This window comes from Ailuropoda melanoleuca, chromosome 5, assembly GCF_002007445.2.
Source record: "Ailuropoda melanoleuca isolate Jingjing chromosome 5, ASM200744v2, whole genome shotgun sequence".
Taxonomy (NCBI): domain Eukaryota; kingdom Metazoa; phylum Chordata; class Mammalia; order Carnivora; family Ursidae; genus Ailuropoda; species Ailuropoda melanoleuca.
In genome coordinates this window covers 64,255,791-64,270,185 of record NC_048222.1, presented here as the reverse complement: position 1 = coordinate 64,270,185, position 14,395 = coordinate 64,255,791, and the positions used below count along the sequence as shown (strand labels likewise).

Sequence of the window (14,395 nt, the reverse complement as noted above, 5' to 3'; positions counted from 1 at the left end):
GGAGGTGGGGGTGCCCTTTTCCTTCTCTCCTCCTGCTCCCCAGCTCCTCTCCCTCGAGTCTTTCTAATCCCCGGACTAGAGAACTCCCAACTTTGCCAGGCTAGAGAAGCCACACAGTTGTAGAAGCCTTATTTTATTGATGAGGAGGCCCAGAGAGGTAGCACCGTCCGCCCAGGGCGCACAGCCTTTTGCGTCACACATGAGACTAGAAGCCAAGGCACCTGCCATCCCGCAAGCGCTCTCCTGCCCTCCCACCCCCAGGCTGCCCCCGAAACACTGTTGCCACACCAACTTCACTCTGTGCCCTTGTCCTCTCTGCCCTGAAGCGGAGCCGTTGTCCCAGCACCTCGGCATGGGTCCTGGTCACATCTCTTCCCTCTCAGGTGGCCTGCCAGCCCAGCCTGCAGCCCCACGCCTGGAGCGGACCATATTTGGACGGACCTTGTGGTCTGTGGTATATACACGGGGAGCTCGTCCTGAGGACAAGATGGCTGCAAGTCTGGGGATCGTCATGGAGGAGGAAAGAGGAGGGAGAGGCCTGCAAGGGAGGAAGGGACTCTCTGGACCACACACCGAGACTGGGAGCACAGACCTGACAGAGGCCCCCACTCCTGGGACTCGCTCCCTGCTTCCGGAATGGCTGCTGGTGGCTGATTACTAACACTGGAGCACTCTGGCCCTTGCCCTCCCTCAGCCTCGCCCTAAAATGAGGCAGAGTGGGATGGGGGGGCCCAGATTAACTTCACGCTCACTGGCTGTGTGACTCCAGGTAAGTCCCTTACCTCTCTGGTCCTCATCTGCAAAATGAGGTATACCTACTCCTCCAAGTCATTGGCAGATGAAATGAAATAACATGTAATATCCATATCTGGAACGATGTGTGCCCCAGAGCAGAGTTCAACATAGTTCTCTTCTTGCCTCAGCAAGCACGATAGAGCTACCACTGCAGCAGCCTTTGAGGGGCCCCAAAGGCTGCCTCCTGCCAGCCCGCTGGCACCTAAATACACTGAAGCCCTCTGAAGGCTGAGGCCCACCTATAACCTGGGGGGGAGATCCTGAGGCACCCCCCCAGCACCCTCTCTGAGCCTCCCTTCATGGTGACTCCTGTCCGCAAAGCCTGCAAGGCCAGGTTCCTGCCCCCCCCAACTGCCCCCCTCCCCCCCGCCGCCTGCTCCCTCTGAAGTCCCAGGCTCTGGCTGCCATCTCTGGCCAGCTAGTGCTGGTGCCTCTGGAAGCAGTCCCTGTGCTTCACCTGCGTCTGTTCCAGCAGGGGAACAGGAGGGCCCAGTTCCAGGTTCACATCCCAGTGCCCAGGAACCATTCCTGGCTGGGGCCGAACCTTAGAGGTCACCAGTGCCACCTTCCCAGCTCTGTGTGCATGGATGAGTATTGAGGACGGGCAAGGCTGGATCACATGAGCACCCAGAAAATAGGCAGGCAACCCTCCAAATGGGAAAGGTCAAGAAGGTGGCTTAAAGCCTCCTGGGTTTTCTTTCCTGCAAAGCCAATCCCATCAAGGCCTCGCTCAAGAAACTGCTGTCCTGACTCCTCCTGACCCGAGGTCTAGGTGCAAGCCTCTCAGGCCAGGCCAGGCCTACGCCTGGGTGGGGAGGACTCAGAGTCCATGAGGTAGGGCAGGAGGGACAAGCCCTGGCCAGGCTCCAGCCACCTGGGACAGTGTGGGCCTTGCCTCTCCCAAGAGCACGCATGCCAGAGCGGGGTGGGACTAAAGTGCTTTGAGGCATCAGGAGGCAGAAGGAAGGCTGTTTGGAGATCTGTTCCTCTGTTCTGCTTTCCAGGGCACACCCAAGGCTTGGACATCACGAGCTTTCCAGGTTCCACCCCAACAGTGAGGGATGAACTCTAGTGTGGAACTGAACCCCTGGGGTCTCCCTTGTTTGGGGCCCTCTTCGCCACCGTGTTTTCCCAGGACCCACCCCTGCCCCCCACCCCCAGCCCAGAGCTGCCCACAACCGGGAGCTGAGTGCTGCCCTGTCAAGAGCTCACCCACATTAATGCGGTCCTACTGTGTGCTTTCCCGGGCCAAGACAGTGCGGGAACCAAGACGCAAGGACCCAGCCTCCACCTCCGAGGCACTTGCCAACACCAGGCTGCGTTAGCCTGAGGCCAGGGCAGCACAGGGCTCAGGCCAGCCAAGGAGTTTTCCAGCTGAGCCTCAAGGAGATGAGCAAGATTCACGAGGGATGGTCGTGAGAGGGCGTTCCATAAACGCGCCACGGGAAGTGGCAGTGGCACAAGCAGCAGGGCATGTTCAGATCCTGGAGGGAGTGGTCCGGGTCAGGCCGAGCAGTGGGGGTCCAGGGAAGAGTGAGAGGGGAGCAAGGCGGAGAGGGGAGGAACCAAGACAACATCGAGGACTCAGGTGTAGGGGTCCCCACAGATGTGGGGAGCAGGCCAGGTTTGCCCGCACGCACCCAGGGGGCTCTTTCCTCAGGGCAGGCAGAGAGCCTGGAATGCTGGCATGGGATAGGCAGGCTCTGCCCCCCAATTGCTGCTCACCACAGGGGCCTCGGGGAGGTGGGGTGTGGGTGCGGGCATACCCTCTAGGCATAGGGGGTCTGGCACGGTTTTGAGGGGTAGAAAGAAGGACAGAAGCCCAACAGAAGGCAGAGGGATTGTTGAGAGCTGGCCTGTCCCACTGAGAAGAGGGAAGGGCCAGGGTGAGCGGCACACACCCCCTCTCCAGGTGGCATCACCCAGCCTGGAGGCTTCAAGACAGGAAAGCACAGCCTAAGTGAAAGGGAATGTGTTGAAATGCCTGGGACACCATGGTCACGGCAGGGAAGAGGAAGCAGCCTCGGGGTGGGGAGAGAAGCAGGGTATCCAATTGTCCTGGCTTGCCTGGAACTGATCCCGTTTGCACACTGAAAGTCCTGCATCCAGAACACCCCTCAGTCCTCGGCAAACCCGGATGTTTGGTCACCTTAGGGGGAAGGAGAGTGTTTACAAGAGGCTGGGGCAGAGAGGGAATGTCTTGAGAGCCTCTCAGTAAAATACTCAGTGATCCAGAAGCCAAAAATGGTGACATGTCCAGCAGGAAGATCACAGTGTGAGCAAGGGCAGGGATGATGAGGCCAGGAAGTCAGTAAGTCATCGGTGCTAATACTGACAATAATAAGAACACCGTGTTGGGGGGCCTGGAGGGCTCAGTCGGTTAAGCGCCCAGCTCTTGGTTTCAGCTCAGGTTACGATCTCACGGTTGTCAGACTGAGCCCCATGTTGGGCTCTCCCCCTCCCCCTACCTCTCCCCAACTGTGCACACATGTTGCGGGGGGCATGCTCTCGACAGCTCTCTCTCTCTAAAAAAAAAAAACCCACGGTGCACTTACATACAACGCTGCCAACGACCTTACACCTGTGAGGTCATTTGATCTCATCAAGCTTTGAAATCTGTGAATTTTTTTTTTAAAGATTTTTTATTTATTTATTCGACAGAGAGAGAGACAGCCAGCGAGAGAGGGAACACAAGCAGGGGGAGTGGGAAAGGAAGAAGCAGGCTCATAGCAGAGGAGCCTGATGTGGGGCCCGATCCCATAACGCCGGGATCATGCCCTGAGCTGAAGGCAAGAAGCTTAACCGCTGTGCCACCCAGGCGCCCCGAAATCTGTGAATTAACTAGGGAGGGTACTATTAGCTTCTTTTTGGAGATCAGAGTCAGTGGCCGGCCCAGGAGTCTCTGTGGGGGGGTGGGGGGTCTCTCCACTCCACCTGTGCTGCGTCAGTGAGGCCGATGCCCAGCCCTGCACACTCTCTCCAGCCCATGCCCAGGACCAGCCACCTTTGCCCTGTTGCCATCAGAAACCTGTCCACCCAAATTGTATAAAGACGCCTGGCTCTCCTGCCTCTCTCCCCAACCCACAGGGCAGCCCAGGAGCAGGGCGCTTTGCCGGCTCTGCTGGCAGGAATTAGGGGTCACAGAGAGTGACATCCTGCCTTCTTGGCCTTCATTGTCAGTCAGCACCCTCCTTGAGACACCCCCGCGCCTGCCCCACAGCCTCTATAGCTAGGGGAGACTCCCTTCTGCCTCTCCTCTCCCCGAGCCCAACCGCTCCCCTCAGAAATGTCTCTTTTGGCTCCTCAGAGTCTGTTCTTCTCCACTCATGACTTTCTGGCAGGGAAGACCACCTCTCTCAGACAGTAAATCCAAATGCTTGGTGAACGCTTACCATCTCTAAGGCATTGTACCCAAGGAAGGAGGGGACACACCCACAGTTGAGGCTCTGCTCACCCACATCTTAAGGTTGGGCAGGGGAGCATCCACACACATCATACTCTGGCAAATTCCCCCTGCTGTGTCCGCCACTGCTATGGGCATCCTCACCTGCCGCAGGCCTCCCCCCCGGCCCGGGCCACGGCCACTCCAACTGTCCCAGCTTCTCTGTCCAGCCCATCAAGACAGGTCTACCTGCTCTGCCCACAGCCTCCTTGCCTCCCACAGCCTGCCTGTAGAACTCAAACCCGAGCTCAGACCCTGACTCCGGAGATGGTGAGAGTGGAACCTGGAGCCCAGGGCATTGGGCCCCCACTGCGCTCCTCAGCCCTGCAGCCCCACTGCCCCCTTTGGGAGGCCCTGAGGACTCAGGCTTTCTCCTTTCAGCCTCCTGCCAAAGGCTGGGGGTGGGGAAGTCATACCACTGGAGTCCCCGAAGGGGAAAAGGAGGATTCCCAGAAGGGGGGTCTTGCAGGGCTGCCGAGGCCGGGGTGTGCAGGGCTGCCGAGGCCAGGGTGTGCATGGATGCCAGCAGTGCTATTCCTGCCGTGTGGGCTGGAGGGTGGGAGCAGGCACCACATCTCTGTCGACTTCGTTGGACTCTGGCTGTCCTCTGTGCCCTGGCGCCCTGAAGGCACACAATTGTGGGCGTGATGGATTAATAACCCCCCACCTTCTCATGAACCAAAGCCCTTTGCTCACAATGTTACCAGAGCAGGCTGGAACTTTTCTGAAGAGCATTCCTGAAAGGAAAAGCAACGGAAGGCAAAGAGGCTCAGTCTCCAGATCCGGAGGTCCTGACTGGGACTAACGACACACTGGCGGGGGGACCTCAGGCAAGTTTCTTAACTTCTCTTGAGTCCTGACTTTTCTTTACTTATAAAAAAGGGGTAAATAATAACACCTTTCTCCAAGAGCTGATATGAGATCATTGATAGCGTAACAGCACCTGACACAGGAATACTTTCCTTTCCTGTCCACCATGGAAATAAAGGAGAATCACTTTTTCCTTCTCTCCATTTTTCAAATCATTTTCTTTTTTTTTTTTATTTTTAAGATTTATGTATTTATGAGAGAGAGCACGCGCATGAGTGGGGGGGAAGGGCAGAGGGAGAGAATCTCAAACAGAGACTCCCTGCTGAGCGCAGAGCCCACTGTGGGACTTGATCCCAAGACCCTGAGATCATGACCTGAGCTGAAATCAATAGTAACCGACTGAGCCACCCAGGCGCCCCTTGAATCATTTTCTGATGTGGTTATGTTACTTCTGTTTTTACAGCTCTTTACAGTGAACAAATTGACACACCATGAACTGCACAAATTGTGCAATTTGTTACGTGCAATGTGTACACTCCATGAAACCATCACCACAGTCAAGATAATGAACATATCCGTCAAACCCTAAAACGTCCTCATGTCCCTTCTAATGGCTTCTTTAAAAAAAAAAAAAAAGATGTATTTATTTGAGAGAGAGAGAGAGATAATGCACACATGTGAGTGCAGGGGGGAGGGACAGAGGGAGAGGGAGTCCCAAGCAGACTCCACACTAAGCACAGAGCCCCATGCGGGGTCGATCTCATGACCCTGAGATCACAGCCTGAGCTGAAACCAAGGCAGTTGCTTAACTGAGTGAGCCACCCAGGCGCCCCTCTAATGACTTCTTCTACCTCCTCCCAATCCTACCGCACTGTCTGCTGTCGTTAGTTTACATTATCTAGAATTTTACAAAATTGTAGAACTTTCTAGACATAACTATACACTGTGTATTCTTTATGTCTTGCTTCCTTCACTCAGCACAGTGATTTTGAGGGGCAGGCACGTCTTTGCGTGTATCAGCAGTTCGTCCCTTTTTGCTGCTGAGAGCTATCCCGTTGAATGCGTGTCCCGCAATCTGTTTATCCATTTGGCCTATTGATACAATTTGAAGACTCTCCGGTTTCCAGTTTCAGTTATTACAAACAAAGCTACTATGAACGTTCAAGCATAATCCCTCATGAGGACCTGTTTGCACTTCTCTCCGGTATGTTACATTTTTTTTTTTAAATCGGGTATGTTACTTTTTAAAAATGAATTTAATGCAGCCCAGGGACAGCCAGTCCATCCAGGCTCTTTACCGGGAGGCCTGGCAACAGTGGCTGTTTTAACTTCTCTACTTTCTCTTGCATGCTTCCAATTTCTCAGGGTTCTTGTTCTCCTTGATTGAAATGGGCCAACTGAGCCCTTCTGTCTAGCTGAGGGTGGGAGTGTTAGCAGGCTTCAGTTTCACCCAGTATTGGGAGCCCAAGGGCCACCGACGTTTGGGGCCCTCCTTGGTTCTATGGGATCTCCTGAGCAGACGGATGGGGTAAAGGGTTCTTCCCCATTCCCCCCACCTGCTCCCCACCCACACCCCCACCCATCCTGCTTCCAGCTGCTCTTTGCCCTGATAAAGATTAGCCCATCCTCCCTCCTTCCTCCACACCCTCTGCCCATGACCCTCCCAGGGTACCTGACTCATCGAGCCCCTCCCCACCCTATACAAATACACCTAAGGACAGACAGAGCCTCAGACTTCCTCCGGCTGCCTGCTCTGTGCGCTCAGGTAAGGCTCTAATGGCTGTGGACCGGGGCCAGGAGAGGCTCTCTGTGCAAGTGTGCTGTGGGTCTGTCTGGTCGTGCTTCTCTGAGTATGTGCGCGTGTGTACATTGGTATCCGTGCCTCTGTTTCTGCTTGTGTGGGTGTCGTACATCTGTGTGGGTTGGTCTGTGTCTCTCATGAGCACAGCGCGGGTCTATGTGCTGTGGTCTGTGTATCCGCATATGTGCCTGCCCGCCTGCCCTGCCGCCACCCCAGGCTGAGCCCCAGGCACAGGGGTCTCACTGAGCGCTGAGGGGATTCAGGTGTGCAGGGTCCTTTTCAGAGGAACCTGCACGCCAACTCTGGTCCTTCAAGCTGGTTGGTCTGAATTGGAGGAAAGTCCAAGGCTCGTCTTGTTTTTCTAACTGAGGTTTAATTAACATAACATTATATTAGTTGCATGTGTACAACAGTTTGTACTTTTTTAAAAAAGATTTTATTTATCTGACAGAGAGAGCGCACAAGCAGGGGGCATAGCAGAGGGAGAGGGAGAAGCAGGCTCTCGGCTCAGCAGGGAGCCTGACGTGGGGCTTGATCCCAGGACCCTGAGATCACGACCTAAGCCGAAGGCAGACACCCAAACAACTGAGCCACGCAGGCACCCCAGGTCGTACCTTTTGACACCCATTTTGCACCTCCACTGACCCTTACCCCCTCCACCCACCGGCCACCAACCACCAGTCAGTTTTCTGTGTCTATGAGCTTGGGGGATTTTGAGGGGTTTTGGGATTTTTTTTTAAAGGTTTTCTTTTTTTTTTTAATTTTTAAAAAATATTTTATTTATTAATTTGACATAGAGAGACAGCCAGCGAGAGAGGGGACACAAGCAGGGCGAGTGGGAGAGGAAGAAGCAGGCTCCTAGCGGAGAAGCCTGATGTGGGGCTCGATCCCAGAACGCCGGGATCACGCCCTGAGCCGAAGGCAGACGCTTAACAACTGCACCACCCAGGCGCCCCTGGGGGTTTTTTTTAGATTCCACATGTAAGTGAGATCATATGGCGTTTGTCTTCTCTGACTTATTTCACTTAGCATAATGCCTTCAAGGTCCATCCAAGTTGTTGCAGATGGCAAAATTTCCTTCTTTTTGATGGCCGAGTGATAGAACACTGTACACATGTACCATGTTTTCTTTGTCTACTCGTCCGTTGACAGACACTTCGGTTGCTTCTGCGTCTGGCTATTGTAAGTAATGCTGCGATGAACATGGGGGTGCACACATCTTTTCCAATTAGTATCTTCATTTTCTTTGAATAAATACCCAGAAGTGGAATTGCTGGATCATATGGTGCTTCTATTTTTAATTTTTTGAGGAACCGCATACTGTTTTCCATAGTGGCTGCACCAATTCCCATTTCTACCAATAGTTGCTAACAGTTTCCTTCTCTCTACATCCTCACCAACACTTGTTATTTCTTGTCTTTTTGCTACTGGCCATTCTGACAGGTGTGAGGTGACAGCTCACTGTGGTTTGATTGGCATGTCCCTGACGATGAGTGACGTTGAGCATCTTTTCACGTCTGGTCATCTGTACATCTTCTTTGGGGGAAAAAATGTCTATTCAGATGTGCTGCCCATTTTTAACAGGCTTGGGTTTTTTCTCCTTCTTCCAACCTAACTAGTCCTAAGCTTTTCTTTATCACCCGCTTCCCTAACCCCAGCCTCATAGATCTCTTCCAAATTCATTACTCACTAGGGGAAGGCTCAGGGGTCGGAAAGGACCATGGGCATAGCTCAGAGGCTAACCTCTGCTGAAAATTTGTGGTACAAGTAGAAGGCAACAAAAATGGGTGACTCAAGAGGTGCAAGGCGCTGTTGTATTAGGGATGTGTGTGTGTGTGTGTGTGTGTGTGTGTGTGTGTGTGTGTGTGTGTGAACGTTTGTGCTGGCATGTTCAGCAACCATATGAGTACCAGAGTGCCCTGATGTCAGGTATTTGGTCCTTTTGTCATACTATAGTCTGACTTGGGGGTCAGAAAAACAATGAATGTATTGTGTGTGCACAAGGTCCATTCTGGGGTTGTCCATTGTGATCTATGTGCCAGCCCCAAGCAAGACGAAGCCAGCCCTGGCACCAGGGCCCATCAGCAGCTCCATCCAACGAGAGTACACTCGTTGGAGAATGGGAGAATGGCAAACTGGTTCAGACCCCAAGCCTCCTACCAACTCCCAACCCTGGTGGGATGAGGTAGGAACAAGCCGCTAGGGCCCTGGAAGGCTTTCCATTCACTTGTGCTGAGTCCCCCAGAGGCCCTTACAACCCCAGCCTTCTCTTCTCTTCTCTGAGTACACTGCTGTCTTCAAGCCTCCTGCTCCCACCTTTATGCCAGGTGTCTACACAGGGACAAGAATCTATAGGGACTGGGTACCATAGCCTGGCACAGGGTAGGCACACGTGAATAATTAACATGACTGACATTGACTTAAGTGGAATCAATACATGATTGGGAGTCTAGCGATGGTTCTGGGGATCAAGTGTGAGGCTGTGGGGTTCAGGGGCCAGTGCATGATACTTTCATGTCCCTGTCTACCCACCATGTGGGTGGACCCGCTGTGTCCATTCAGCACCCATGCCTGGCACCTACTCGGTGCCCAGCTCCATACTGGGTACCAAGCTAAGCCAGAGGAAGCATTTTTATCCCTTGAAGGGGCTTCCCCAGGAGGGAAGAAGGAGAGACTGAGATTTAGATTACAGCCAACTAAACTTGACCTGTTGAACCGCAGGTGTTCCTCTTGTCACTCCCTGTGCTTGGCCGATAAAGATGGATCCAGGTAAGTGCTGTGGCTGGGAGGCTGTGGGGTGAAGAAGGAGGGAGAGAGGTGAGGGCAGAGGCAGTCGGTCAGCCATATCTACTGCATGGCAAGAATGTGTGTTTGTGCGAAGGTGGTAGAGGGTCCTGAAAGGAAAACAATCTCTTATATTTTGTAGAGCACTTTACAGTTTAGGAAACATGCTCCTACATCCTTCATCTCACTATATCTTCACCCTCAGGAGTAAAACAGACAGGCGCTTCTCCCATTGTACACGTGAGGCCCAGGGAAATTAGGGGTCATGCTCAGGATGAGGCTGTGGAGGTATGGAGGGCCTGGAGCCCAGAACTCAGCTCTTGGCAGCTATGCCCTTGGCTCCCCTTAAAAGGAACAAAAGACTATCCTGGTCCTCAAGAAACAGCAGTCTCATCGAGCAGATGATTCCCAGCCCTGGAGCACTTACATGCAGGACCGCTCAGATTGGTTATTGCAGAATGAGCCCCCTGGACCCGCCGTGGGCAAGCAGAGCAGCAGGATGGCCCAGTATAAGCACACTCCACTGGAAGGCACACAGAACAGAGCAACAAAGATGTCCAAGTGTCAGGAGACATGAGCAAAGGCTAAGAGCTGGGACCAGAAGGTCCTAAGCCGGAACCCATGAACAGCTGAGGGTCTGAGCAGAGACTGGGCTGGAAAAAGTAGGATTTGGGGGAGGGGGCAGGCGGGGAGGCAGGGCTGGGACTGTCTGGACATGGAAGCAGACGAATCAGGATTTGCCACCGTGGAGTGCCTTCCTCAGTGTCACGGAATTTGGCCAAGGCTGAGAGGGCAGACAGCGGGCAGGCTGGGGAGAAGAACCCACACTCCCTGACTTCACCCCACCCCGGAGGACACCGTCAGCTCTTGAGCAAACAGGGATGCACAACTGAGCTTTGAACTGACTTTCAATATATCTGTATCTGTTGTTGAGAGAAGGAATGATGGTCAGGCAAGTGACCGAGTCTGAGGAGCCTTTGCGGGGCTTGGCAGTGGGGGTGGGGCAGGGTTTGGTGGCCACAAAATGGGCACCAGGGACAGGACAGGTATCTCACCACAGAACCAAATGACCAAAGCTACTTCTTTTTCTCCTTTCCTCTCCCACAGGTCCAAAGGTAGGAAAGCTCTCCAGCCGTCTCCCCTTTCTCCTCCCCACTGCCATGTCCTCCAGACCTCCAGCCCACTTCCTTGACCTTCAGGGAGCAGCCATGACCTTCCTGAAATGAAAAGTGGGGAGCAGGCTTGGCCATCAGCCCCATGGGAGGCAGGCAGGGGCACCACAGTGCTCCTCCACCCCCTGCGGGCTGCAGCCTTCTCCTCGGCTCCTCTCCTGTTTTCCCATCTGTCTCTCCCGCTTCCTCACATCCCCTCCCTATCTCAGCCTGTCTCCTGCTGCGTCCCCGCCTGTTCCATGCTTCTCTGCTTTCCTGGCTAACCCCAGAGCCTCCCTGGATGGCTGGATTTCTCCCAAACCCCAACCACACTGCAGTGCCCCAGGGACCTGCCTCTGCCAGAGAAGGGAGGCCCCCACCCCCTCCCCCCATTGGCTCCCACCAGCAGACCTGGCACCTAGGCCTGGAACTGGCCCCACCCCAAAGACAGACATAGAAGGAAAAGGCGGGCAGGGTGGGAAGTGGCTGTTTGCAGACATCACTGAGCCTGGATGAGGAAGGGGCTACTCTGACATGGTGACAGGAAGGCCCTGAGCCCTGGAGCCTACCCCTTCCTTTCCCATGCCAAGCCCTCATTGGGGCTTAGGAGGCAGAAGCCGACTGAAGATTGGAGCATAGCCCCACCCCCGCTCCCTCAGGGCTCCAGGCCCCCAGTGCCCCAGCACCAGAAGCAGGGTGGTTGGTGCCTCTCTTCTCTTCCCTGGGCTTGTGGCAAGAGGCAAAGAAACCCCTCTGGCTTGGGGTCCTAAGGAATTGTTCCAGCAAACACAGAAGGTTAAGCCACACTCGTTCCGGCCTCTTCTGGCTGAGGCAATAAAGCCTTGATTTTACTATTTTTATTCTTCCTGGATTCTTGAGTCTAGCACCTGCTCAGGGACAGGCATGGGCTCACACACGCTCCCACTGTCATGTGTATGCAAGCGTGCGCATGAGCCTACATGCATGTACCGGTGTGCAGAGCAGGCATGGGGCGGCACCCACCCATGCACAGGTACACAGACCTAACTCTGCATGTAAATGGAGCACACACCCTTGTACCTCCACACACACACACACACACACACACACACGCTCACATAGAGAACATGTACTTCCTCACCTTGCCACCTCCTACTTTTGGTCTCCTCCCCCCCCCCAGCTACTTTCCTCCTCCTCCTCCTTCTCCTCCCTGCCCTTCCCCACCCCCCTTTCCTTCTCCTCCTTCTTCTCCACCTCGGCTCCTGCATCTCCCCTGACCTTGCCTCTCGTCTCCTCCTTGCTCCTGGCCCTCAGTGAGCTCCTTTATAGCCGCCCCCAGCCCCACCCTCACTTGTGAATAGTCAGCCTGCAGTTCCTAGCCTAGCAAAATCTCGAACGACTCTGTAAGGGTTCCTGGGTGAGAAAAGGGAGAAGATGAGATAATTCTGCTCCTTAGTTACAGAAATAAACCAAGGTCCAGGGAGTAGGAGTCATTTCTTGGCTCAAGGAATGGAAACCAATGAATCTAGGTTCTTCCCCTTTGGTCCGCTCAGTGCTTTGGCTTCACCACTTGCTGTCCCTGCCTCCCAGTCCTCTACCACCATCCCCTGCTAGTGCCCAGGAATCCAGAATCCTCTATAACAGAAGGTGGAGGGAAGGGGGGGAGGAAGAGGGAAGTTGATCTCAGGCAACTGGCACTGACTTCTGACTCTAACATTGTTCATTTGGCTTTCCACAGGGGCACTGCCATGGTGGTGGCCCTGGCCCAGGGCACCCCCCAGGAACCTGTGGGCACCCTCCTGGCCATGGCCCAGAGCACGGTCCTGGGGGGAAACATCCCCCAGGACCCTGTGGGAACCCCCCTGGCCATGGCCCAGAGCACTTTCCTGGGGAGAAACACCCCCCAGGGCACCCTGGGCCCCCACCTGGTCCACATCACTAAGGAAGCAGAAGAAAGAGGACACGAGAATGGGAAGCCTGCGTTGGGTTGCCTTGCTGACCTGGCGTGGAGGCCGAAGCAGAATCTTCTCTTCCTAATAAACAGCCTCCCAGAGGCCATATTTTACTCTTAAAGAGCCTATCTTCCTTTGTGTCCAACTTGGTATCCAGGGCCCTGGTGGTCTCTGAGTTCCCTAATTATAAAAACAAGGCATTCTCAGAAGCTTGACTCAGTGGTGCCCATAACATATGATTGCATAAGGCCACTGCTCCTTTCCTTTTCACTTCTGCCCTCTCCCATCAAACAACCTCAACTTTAACCGCATCATATACACCTGGATCCCATGGGCCTCCCAAGGTTCCATCTAGATGCCTCTACAGATCAAAAGCCTTCAATGGATTCCTACTGTCCAGATGTATTTCTCACCATTCCCTAAAAAGACACTGAACTTTCCAGCCTCCTTAACTTTGCCTATTTCACCACCACCACCACCACCCCTTCTTTCTTGGCTCAAGGAATGGAAACCAATGAATCTAGGTTCTTCCCCTTTGGTCCGCTCAGTGCTTTGGCTTCACCACTTGCTGTCCCTGCCTCCCAGTCCTCTACCACCATCCCCTGCTAGTGCCCAGGAATCCAGAATCCTCTATAACAGAAGGTGGAGGGAAGGGGGGAGGAAGAGGGAAGTTGATCTCAGGCAACTGGCACTGACCTCTGACTCCAACATTGTTCATTTGGCTTTCCACAGGGGCACTGCCATGGTGGCCCTGGCCCAGGGCACCCCCCAGGAACCTGTGGGCACCCTCCTGGCCATGGCCAACCTCCAAGTCACAAATACCTTCCCTCCCAGCCAGCTGAAGCTCCACCATCAATATGAAGTCTTCCCTAAAGCCCATTAGGAAGAGAGAGGTCCTCCTTGTATGCTGTGCCCTTCTCTGTAGATTATATCAACCACCACATGGGCCTAACCACACCCTACCCAGTTGGCACCAATTTATGGGCTGGCTTTTATACCTCCAGCCAAAGTGTAAGCTACTCAGGACAGGCCCACCCCTTCTACACCTACCTCCAGATTCTCCCACCTAGTGACCAATGCCTTGCACAGAGTGACATTTGCACACAGTTTAGGGATACCTATATTCTAAATACTTGTAAGTTCTGACTCTCTTCCTAGCCCCATTCCTCAGCCATGGCACCTCCCTGCACATTCAGCCAGCATGCTTGCTGTGAAACCCTTTCCCTCCAAATCCCACATCTGGAACCCTCTCTACTCCTCAACTCCCAGGCCTCTCACACTACCCATGTCTATTCTAGCCCTCTATCCAGGCCTGTCCCAGGCCCATCACCCCCGCCCCTCCCTCATAACCATTCCCTAATAGTGGAGCAGCAAGTGTCTTAAAGTGAGTGGCTATTGGGTACCTCCCAGGCTGAAGTGAGGTGATTATAAGAAAAAGAGCTGTGAATTCTCTCTTCTCCCTCTTCCCACACCCCATACTCTGCACTTGAATCATAGAAGCCAGGCTCCAGTCCTAAGGAGTGCAAACCCAGGTCCAGGTCCAGACAAATGTAAAGACAGAGCCAACCTGAACAGTGCCTAGTCCCATTGGGGAGAAGGAAGTTGCTAAGCAAAGCCGAGAGAAATGTGGGACTTAAGTCGCCCGACCTCTCAACCCTTCGGCTTCCTGCAGTGAAGTGCG

At 54.0% G+C, this 14,395-nt stretch overlaps 1 long non-coding RNA gene across 1 annotated transcript; it reads left to right on the top strand.

Moving 5' to 3' along the window:
- Window positions 1-6,777: 6,777 nt before the first annotated feature.
- On the top strand, window positions 6,778-12,808 carry LOC109490056. The gene is made up of 4 exons (XR_004625286.1): window positions 6,778-6,812; window positions 9,570-9,617; window positions 10,740-10,747; window positions 12,501-12,808. It is a non-coding gene; the product is annotated as an uncharacterized LOC109490056 (long non-coding RNA).
- The last annotated feature ends 1,587 nt before the right edge of the window (window positions 12,809-14,395 follow it).